Consider the following 8,866-nt stretch of genomic DNA (forward strand, 5'->3'; position numbering starts at 1 on the left):
TTGTAAACGCCGCCTAAAAGTCCTTTCAGGTTCAGGATCAAAGCCTAAGAGATGTTCTTTGTCTCTGTTCCTGCGCATAAACAAACAGAACACAAGAAAGAATGGGAATCTCTACGTCAGAGTGTAGAGAATTCCCAGTGAGGTAACCTGTGTAAAGAGGTAAAAATATTGAATAAAATAAATAAAAGAATAATAAATAGGTAACACCAAACTTAATTTCAGAAATTAAGGGAAATATTGGTCCTATTTATTTATAAAAAAATATTTTTTAATTAATTTTTTTTGAAGGTTAAAAATAGAAATAAAATATTAAAAAGAATAACGGAAAGAAACAGAATGAAAATAAAAGAAAATAAAAATAAAAATAAAAAAAATGGACGCAGGTTTTAAAAACAAATTTCAAACGTTAAATAAAAAAAATTAAAATGGGGATATGGGTGCTAACGAAAGACAAGGAAATTTTTTTTAAAATATATTTTTTTTGAAAATAATAAAATAATTTTTAATTAAAATTGAAATTAAAATGCCTAATCTAAACAATCAAACAACTAATAGTTGTTAATCACAGTCAATCCCCGGCAATGGCGCCAAAAACTTAGTGCGGTATTTTATAACCCACAAACTTACCGGCAAGTGCACCGGGTCGTACCAAGTAATACCTTACGTGAGTAAGGGTCGATCCCACGAGGATTGATGGATTAAGCAACAATAGTATTTGATAAAATTAGTTAGGCAAGCAGAAAAGGATGTTGGAAGTTCAAAAGCATTAAACAGTAATGTTAGACTTTCAGAAAGCAAAAGCAGCAACGAGTTGGGAATAAAATATGTAGAAAATAGTTAAGGCTTCAGAGTTATCTATTTTTCCGGATTAACTTTTCTTACTAACTATTTTAATTATGTAGGATTTAATTTATGGCAAACTATATGTGACTAGACCCTAATTCTTTAGACCTTCCTAGTCTCCTCTAAAATTCATTAACTGCCAATTCCTTGGTCATTTAATTCCAATTAGAGGGTAAAAATCAATTTTCAGTTTTCATGCCACAAAAACTCTAATTACCCAAAAATAAGGGGATTATATGTCACGTATCCCCTTAAATCCAAATAATTAAAATTTAGGAGAATATGTTTTCAAGCTATTGTTCAAGTATAGAGCTTTTTCAAGTTATACAAGAACTCAAATAGAAAGAGGGTCATACTTCCGTTCCACCCAAATTCATAATATAAAGAACGAAAACAATTCTTAAATATAAATCCAAAACATAAATTAAAATAGAAAAAGTAATAAAATCAATCCATATAAATAGACAGAGCTCCTAACCTTAACAATGGAGGATTAGTTACTCATGGTTCAGAGTAGAAAATAAGGATTGTCGTAAAAATTCTCCCTCTGTCTAAATGTACAGAGTTCCTATTTATAATTAATCCTAATAAATTTAAAATCTAATTCTCTAAAAATAAAAATAATATCTTTTCCTAAAAGATAAGATTTGAATTTAAATTCAAATTAATTAACAGATCTTCAGTTGATGGGTGGGGACCACTTGATTTGTCCATTCTGCAGCTTCTAATCTGTGTTTTCTGGGCTGGAAAGTGAGTCAAAACAGCTTAAAATTCGTAACCAGCGTCATTTGTATTTTTGCAGATCGCATGTGACGCGTCCGCGTTGTCCACACGTTCGCGTCAATTGTGCATATTCCAGTCCACGCGTTCGCGTCAAGCACGCGATCGCGTCATTGCGATTTCTCCATTCCGTGCGGTCGCGTGTGCCAGGCATCCGCGTCGGTCTTCGCTGGTCATCTCTTTGATTTCTTCTTTTTCTCTGCAGAAACTTCATCAAATCCCTCCGAATGCTACCTAAAATAAATAAAATTGCACAAAACTCAAAATAGCATCCATAGTGGCTAAAATATAATTAATTCTTAATTAAACTCAGCAAATTAGATGCAAATTCACTAGGAAAAGATAGACAAGATGCTCACGCATCAGTTATTTTATTAAAGTGAAAGAAAGTCATAGATTCAACCCCCCTTCTCTAAGCCTTCTAAAACCTTCACAGATACATACACAAACAGGATAATAAACTATAATACATATATACACAGCACCCAAAAGATGAAAAGTTAGTTATTCTCTCACATTAATGTACATATATACAACTAAAAAAGTGAGTCTAAAACAAAAGAAACACTAAATCGGAGAGATGCCAAAAGAAGATGCTGATGTCGCTACCTAAATCGCTGTCAGAAGTCAAGTCTATGATCTTTATATCCATCTCAGGTTCTCATCGTCCTCAAAAGTCAGATCCACAATTTTTATCTCCTCAATGTCCTCGTCGTCAGAAATAACGATGACCTCTGATGTACTATGGGGACTACCATCACTACTGTCACTTGCGAAAACTGTACTGCTAGGAGAAACCTGCTCACGGCTGAGGGCTGACCAGAAGCTGTGGTGGAAGTCCCAATAGGCTCTTTGGTGAAAGGTTCAAAGGAGCGAGTAGAAAGATACTCTATCGACATATCCAAATCTACTGGAAGAGACTCAGGAATATAGTCATTGATGACAGGGACAGGCTCAGGCACCGCCTGACCATCCTACTATGCTGGAAGAGGACCTCCATGCACGTGATCAAAAGGATGATGAATAGAATCGAGATGAAACCAAGATAGCGGAAAAGCATACCGTGCATCAAGATCAAAGAGGGGTGAAGCTAGCGAGTGCTGAAAGGGATGATCTCTAATTATGTACTTACAGACTCGAGACTCCGCGACCACCATATAGAAGCTGTGAAGGACAGGATCCTCGTACACATAAGACTGCTCAAACTCATAGAAAATGACACCCGTCTCCATCTGAAGGGAGGTAGAAAGATAGGGGGTAAAAATTGGGGAGTTCTTTGTAGGGTCGGGTGAAACAATTTAAGTTGCTTTTTATATATATCGGCCACGTGTCTCAGATCAATCAGACCACAACAAAAGAATATAGAGCAAACAACAAATAAGAGCAAACAACACATAACATACAACCACAAGAACGAATTCAAAACACACAAGAAATATGCGCAAACAAGTATGATGCATGTCTGGCCTTAGTGCAAGTAATGAGCTCATCCGTCGATTTTCGACCTGCATCCGACATTACATCCTTACGAACGATGTCTCTCGTTGCCATCGCTTCGGGGTATAGTATCCGATACACTCTTGGATTATAGCGTCCACACGCTCTTGGGCTGTAGCGCCCGTACCGCTCCCACGATTAAAGTGACGAATCACACTCTTGGACTATAACGCCGGTACCGCTCTTCGGCAATGCGCCAGATAAATCAATGACAGGAAGAGTCATTGGTGTAACACTTCAAACCTCGATCATCTTATCACATAATCAAATACCTTTTACGACATAATAATTCTTTATCCATAATACCACAATTTCTCTAAAATAATAAACTGAAATAGAGCAGGTCATGAGATTTAACTTTATCACTTTTCCAAATATCTCAGAGTTATGCTTAAATTCTATAAATAATTTTAAATATGCATAAATATGTCCAGGAGAATAAAATATATAAATATTCTTAAACTTTGAAAAATTGCATATTCTACAAGTTACTTTAATTAAATTGACGTATTTTAAAAGTACTTTAAATAACTCTAAACTTCTATAAAAAAAGACCCAATCTTCACTAGTTACTTTATAAATTATTCAAAATATTATAAAAATTTGAAACACTCAAAGCTTCATTAAAATTAGTAGATTGGGCACAGTTCTTTCGTTTTCAAAATAAAACTTTTTTCGTTTAATTAGAATCATATTTCTCCCAAAACCATCTTTCACTTTAAACCATTTATTGCAAACCCATTATTTTTCTTCAAAATCCAAATTCAATTGATTTCAATAAAATTCATATGTTTATAAATAAATAATTTTATTTATTAAATCTTTTTCAAAAGCCAAGCCTCTACCCTTTAGTTATAATTAATTCCAAATCAAAATTTGACTATCAAAACTCAGTTACATACTATTATATAACTCAGATTTTAGCCAATTATTTAACAACATTTTAGTGCCTTATTTTTTAATATAGTTGAAACACAACAACAAATTCAGCAACAATTCAGCTAAAATTTTAGCAGCCAACAATCACAGAAGCCCTATGTTCCCTTTGTATGTCTCTCCTTGTACTTTTGTCTTTGGTTTTCAATAGCTTTCCATTCAATGCCTGAAAGAAACACATCATATTTAGTGCAAAATTATATTTCACATATATTATCTAGTTATGCAATAGCTTTCCATTCATAGCTTTCTCTTCAGGGTTGGTTGTTGTAATTATATCTAGTTATGCTACACGAAGTTGATAGTGTCATCAATTACGAAATTTGAACAAAAAAAAATTTCTTTTGAGCGTCAGCTAGATGATCACCATCAACCTTGGCAAATGATAATAAATCTGTTCTTTAACTTCTACCGTTCTACTCTAAAGACCTTACCTTCATTTCTTATCGAATGTCATTTGCAAGGCCACTATTATCTCCTCGTAGTACCTAACAAGAAATTCAATAACGAAGGATATAAAAATCGATGATAATGAAGCATAAATACCAAAAGAATACTATGAAATCTTCATCAGTTAATATTTTAGGAGGAGGATTTGAAGAGTGACTCTAAAGATGATTATTTGCTTCTATTTTTGAAGCTCTACAAGAACCCATTATTGTTCTTATGTATATTTCTTCTCTTTATGAATTCTTCTTGTTGATAATCAATTCTTCTTTTTTAGAGTGTAACACCCTACCACACAAAGTTCGTTATAGTCGTAAATCAGATGTGGTGAAGTATTACGACCTCTAGAAGCTTAATAAATATGTATATAATTGAAGAATAGAAATATAGCTAGGAACCTATGAAGAAAAATGACAGAATAAAAACATATCACACTCGATAACGTTGAAGATCACAAGCGTCAGTAAACAGAAATGAAAGAGACGTGTATATATATATATATATATATATATATAATTCAAAAGGAATACATAACAACACTAGTCTTGACCTACGAAGACAAAGCTGACTAGTAAGTATAATATAGCCTAGAAAGTTACAAAATACAACTTGGTTCTCCAAAGTCAATCTCTAAGAGGAATATAGATTTTCAATATACAAAAGTGGAGAAAAGTACTACAGAGATCAAAGTAAACCCAAAAATAGGGTCTTCGCTTCATCAAGAGAGCCCGACATGCTCAACAAAGAGGGTCACGTCCTGTATCTGTAAAATAAACAATTCCCAACACGGGTGAAAACATCATCCTTTCGGATTCTCTGTAAGATAACAGTTCCAAATAGAGATGATGTAAAAGACACGAACACACTAGGCAATCATAAACTCCAATCATTCAAGGTTCAAGCCTAGGCTCATTTCTAAGCCAAACAGGAAAAATCAGACTAAGTCCTAACCCATTCAATCTTATCAGTCTCAAACAGTTATCATTAACAATACACAATCTCACGGGTATCTAATTATCATCATTATTCTATCTATCAGTGTTCTCAGTCTAATAAGTCTTAAAAATTCTCATTTAGTCTCCATAGTCTTAGCAATATAGAAATGTCAAATTTTTGCTTTTCTCAATTCAAGTCATCATCTCTCTAACTATGACAATTGTTCAAATTCAGTGATTCTATATTAATCTCAATCTCAAAGGTATCGATTTATTCTCAATATTTAGTCTTAACCCGGAACAAGTGGGGCGGACCGTTGCATCTACCCAGGGAGTCTCAAATGTCTCAAGCTCAACATAGAGTAAGTGGAGCGAATTACTGCATCTAACTAAGGAGTCTCAATCTCAATCAAATTCATCTTTCCATCATTCAATCATATAAATGACAACCCTCAGCGTCACCACCGCCAGCATAAGGGATCTCTCAGTTGTTCAAACACATACAAAGCATTACAAGAAATACACAAGCAGAGAGAACAGATAAAGCAATTAGGTCAAGTAGCAGATAGATACAGTTAATCGGCAAGGCAAGACAAAACAAGATGCACACCCAATCAATACACACAAATGCAAATGATGCATGCTTGTCATACTGGTCATGAGCTCACGTGTCAGTTTAACTGTTAGAACCCGACATATCTGGTAACTAACCCGGACATTATCTCTTGATTGTGCATCCCCAAGAGAAAATCTATTTGGGCTTATCACAAGCCGGTCTCAGAGGAAGAGTGCCCTGTCCCTCATCTCAAAGAGATAACGCTCTGTCACCTTACAATCAGAGGGAGCATGCGCAAGACAACCCACCACATTGCCAAAAAGGAACATTCTCACCTTATCACAAGCTGGTCTTAGAGGAATGCCTTGTTACTTATCTCATTGGGGGTATTCATTTCATCTCGGAGGCATAGTGCCTTGTCACCTTTTCTAGGTCACACCGCAACCACGAACAAGCAGGATGAGACCTCCGTCCTTGCTCGGTGTAGGTGCCAACGCAATAACCAATTAGTACGCAAGCGGGATATCACCCAGACCTTGCCATCTCAGCCAATCCGACCATACACAGTCCTCGTCAATCTCGTCATTCATGTCTTATCTCAATTTAATATTCAGTAAACTTGTTACTCACAGGCTTTCATCATCCCATCATTATCTTCAATACTTCAATCCACAATCTTATTCAAATTCAGCAAATTCATTTACTAATTATTTTACACTCACTCTCAAGCCTAGAACAAGTCATCGGAACTTAAACAGGGATTACAAAAGTGAAAAATAGACTGGATAGACAAAAACAGTTGAAAACAATATTTCTTGAAAAAAAGGCAATCGTGCGTACGCATGCCTCATGCGTACGCATGAGCCCCTTTTTGTTCGTATGCGCGGAACGCGCACGAAAAAGAGCCATTTTGGAAATGCAAGTTGTGCGTACGCATGGTTCGTGTGTACGCATGATCTTGCTTTTGTGCATATGCATGGTATATGCACAAAATTCTTTCACTTGCGTACGTATGATCTCAATTTTCTTCAACTTTTGTAGAATTCTATTTTTAACCACAAACTTTAAACGCGCATAACCTTTTCGTTAAAAATCATTTTCTTTCCATTCTTCGAACATCATAAACTAAACAGACCTAATTTTTATTTAAGACAAGTTTCACAAAATTGAAGGTACGAGAACCAAGTTATGACCCACCGAAGTTAGTTAAAAGTATTTTTTACCAATTTTTGTTAAATCAACAATTCCACCTACTCCTTTACCCAATTCCTATCAAAACAGCCCCCAAAATATTCCTCCACAATTATTACCAATCTGTAACTATTCCAAACCAAATCAACCCAATTCTAGCTTATACATCACAATGCATCAAATTATCCAATTGTCAATTTTCACCAAAACTCAATCCAATTCAATTTCAACCCTCTCCAAACCCTTTTATAAACCTTTCAAGATTCATTCATCACTCTCTATCTGTTCAACACATAACCAACAAGCTTCAACACAACAATCCACTTTCCAGGTTCCACCAACAAACCAATATAAACAATATAATTATTCAATCAATTTCAATCCTCTTCAAAGCCTTTTCTAAACCTTTCAAGATTCATTCATCACTCTCTATCTGTTCATCACATAACCAACAAGCTTCAACACAACAATCCACTTTCCAGCTTCCACCAACAAACCAATATAAACAATATAATTATTCAATCAAGCCACATCATTTCACAATTATTTCCAACATAACAATTATGAAACTTACCATAACTTACCTCATAGGGGATACCTCACCATATCACAACCTCAAGCCCAATTTTCATACCAACACCTCAATAGGAAATCAAATTATTATCATAATCAAACACACCACAACAATTTAAATCATGCATACTCATACATACATCCATTCAGCTAATCACAACCACCACCAATTTCTATCTAATCCTATCCTAGCAGCAATTAACCTAAGCATTCACATAATCTTACATAATGCCTACTTGAAACTAAAACTCATACCTCTTAGACGGCGGTTCCAACCTCGGAAAGCTCCTCTCCACCAATTCCACACCAAAACAATCCTTAAGTCAATTTCGCACCAAAATTCACCGGGCTAGCTCTACTTCACCCTAAAATCAATCCCAACAAAAATGAAATAATACATTGAATGAAAATAATTTACAGAAAGTACAGAAGAGTCATGAAATAAGTTATTTAAAAAAAAGCCATACAATAAAGTAGGTTATGCACCTGAGAGTGATCAAGATTGGTATTAAAAGGAGTGAAGGACAATCCTTCTTGGACATTGTTGGCGACCTCTTCCCAAATAAGACTGGAATTAGATCAGCAGCTGGACCCTTATGCACTCCTTTACTCAACTGTACTAATGCATCTTTCATCTTGCGATATGTCACCTGCATGAGGCATGAGTAATGAATATTTACAGCATACAAGAACTCAGAAGCAAGAAAATGAGATGAAGAATGGATAAAATACTTGTCAATAGAAAAAAGTAGAAAAGTTTTAAGCAAAGTGATAAAGTGTGTGCTTGCACCAGATAATGATTAACTAATACCCCAAAAGAAGAGCAAAATTTTCATATTATTGTTCCATTCATATATTTTATGGAAACCTTAAATAAAATATATTAAAAATTCACATGGTAACTAACAAAGGTAGATGAATAACTATTTTTTCTGATTGACATTAGTTACACCAATTGAGTGTTACAACACATCATGGAAAACAAAATGCCAGTCTAATAATGCTATTATTTATAACCAATCTGCAAAGGCATTCTATATAAGAAGAGAGAACAAGCAACTGTGAACTTATCAGCATACCTCATTTGCAACCTTTTCCAGCCTTAGGG

Source organism: Arachis stenosperma, chromosome 4 (assembly GCF_014773155.1).
Source record: "Arachis stenosperma cultivar V10309 chromosome 4, arast.V10309.gnm1.PFL2, whole genome shotgun sequence".
NCBI lineage: Eukaryota > Viridiplantae > Streptophyta > Magnoliopsida > Fabales > Fabaceae > Arachis > Arachis stenosperma.